The sequence below is a fragment of the Berghia stephanieae genome, chromosome 1 (genome assembly GCF_034508935.2).
Source record: "Berghia stephanieae isolate SIO BIC M18660-M18661 chromosome 1, UCSD_Bste_1.3, whole genome shotgun sequence".
Taxonomy (NCBI): Eukaryota; Metazoa; Mollusca; class Gastropoda; order Nudibranchia; family Aeolidiidae; genus Berghia; species Berghia stephanieae.
The window spans coordinates 9173046-9175545 of NC_088360.1; positions in this window are offsets into that span (position 1 = coordinate 9173046).

Below are 2500 nucleotides of genomic sequence, written 5' to 3' on the forward strand. Positions count from 1 at the left end.
ATGATGATGATGATGCAATGGAGGTGATTGTAATGGTGGAGGTTGTTTGAATTGGAGGTCGTGTGTAATCATGGTGACTATAGGTTTGATTAGACACGTCTTTTATTTAAGAATCAAATGAAAATTAATTGGTATTAAAAGTATCACAATTCATATATCACATGGTAATGTAAACCATACAATCATGAACAATGAAAACTACGTCAATGCACGGTTTTATACATTAAGGTTTGTGATTGAAATATTCTTTCTATAGTCAGATATTTTATATTTTGGCTCACATTTAGACGACAATATAACAGCCACAGCTTTTATCCACAGAAAAAAAAATTTAAAAAATAAACAGGGTCCATTCAATCACAGGCATCATCATTTCATTAGGACGCTTTGGCGCGTTCTGGATCATTTCAATCTATACCTGTACGGCATAACTCTGAATTTAAAAACTCAACCCGATTTTACAATTTTTGCTAGAAAACTCCGCCTCTAATAGTCTGGGAGTAATTTTAATATATACATTTTGTAATATGTAATTTTGATATTTGAAAGCCAGGTATTCATATCCATCTAAGCACTGATTAATTCTACTAATCCTCATACATACTGACAACATGTGTCGCTTTAAGTTGCCTAAAATATTTTTTTTGATCAAGAGACCCTGATTTTAATTGCGTTTTCAGTACCATGGCTTAATGGCATAGTAATGAATGTACTTCACGTATGCGTTAATTGGGAAATATTGTGTCTCGAAATGAACGCCGATGAACAATGATCAAACTAAAACACAATTAGAGATAAAAGTTAAAGACTACACAAAACAAAAAGAATACAAAAAAAAAAAGAAGACAAATAGAACACAAAGTGACAAATTTGGGAGCAGGCACTGGTGTAAAAATATGAAGATGTGCGTGATTAAATGAACAAGGCGAAGCGAAGAGGGGAATGCAAAGAAAATCGTCTCAAAACAATCAACCTGTCTAGACTGCGTACAAATACAAGGAACAAAAATCATCCCTTGAAATCAGACTACCTTGAGATGACCAAATTTTTTGGGGATGATATTTTCTTGCATTTTAAACTTAAACTTTGTCTGGTGCCGTTGCATATGTAATTTCTTCAGATTCTTAAGAGAACGCAAACAGTTTGTTTATTGATTTAAAAATAACAAAAACAAAATATTGATCTAAAAATGATATAACTTCAAGATCAGAGGGATGGTCATCTTTTTAAGGTGACGCCTACTCTGACGCCATCTCCCACTATTCAATCCAATTTTAGAGTCAATACCCTGCGGCAATTTGCCAGTCATGACACTCTATCACACTCCAAATCCCAAAACAGGAAAGATCCACACGTCCTGGCCCATTAATTACTTCATTATTCACGACATGTTCGTCGAAGATTTTTCTCTTTTCACGTCTTCTTGAGGCACTTGAACGAGCTTGATCTCCATATATTTTCTTCTTAAAGGAGATTTTAAATTCTAACATAAGCCAAAATGTTAAGAAATGGAATCTGTAGGGAAGTGCCAGTAGACAATAGAGAATAAAACGTTTGCGGAAATGGGCAATTGAACCTAGGACCAAACTCTTACGGCACATCCGCCTGGTCACTAGAGGAAATGTTCCTCGTGTGCTTAGGCGGACCTGGCATATTAGTCAGGTCTCGGTTTAGCTCCCCAGCGCCGCAAAAAGTTTTTATTCTCTATTGTCTACTGGCTCTTTTTTACTCATATCATTTCTTTGTTATTGTGTCCCTGCCCCACCTACTGAACGCAATTATTGCCGCTTGAAAATATGAAAAGTAAAGATAAAACCAAAAGAAAGTAAATAAACAGAAAATAGAATATGAAGCCCCAATGTCATTCATCAACAAAGATGATAACTGATTCTTCAGATTACGGACATCCATGCTATTTGTCTTTGTAAAGTGATCTGCAGCTTGTATTCCACTTTTGTAAATTGTTCTATTAAAAATAGTCTTCCTAGAATACTGACCTGACTTTATAACACGAGTAATTCCTGTACATATTGTAGGCTGAATGGATTGACGCACACCATGAGGAATGTATAAGAAACAATGCTGTTTGAGAGGGCTCAGCTGATTAATATAAAGTTGTACTCAGTCCCTCCCATAGTCTCTGGTTCAATCCCCTCTGGTCCCCTTCTACCATATTATCTTGTTCACTCTACACTAGTGCCAAACTCCCATAGTCTCTGGGTCAATTCCCACTATTGCCCACCTCCCATAGTCTCTGGTTCACTCCTCATTTGAGCAGATTTCGGAAGATTTCGGTAGAGTTCTGTGGATTTCGATAGATTGATGTGTATTTCGGTTAGATTTCGTTGGATTTTGGTAGATTTCGGTGGATTTCGGTATTCAGCAGTACCCGTTGGACTGGCGCTATAAACATTGTTGATTTAATTCCAACGAAAATTCTATGATTTTATACAAACTCTTTAATCCGGCAATAAATATTAAGCCTTCTGAAAGCAGCAAG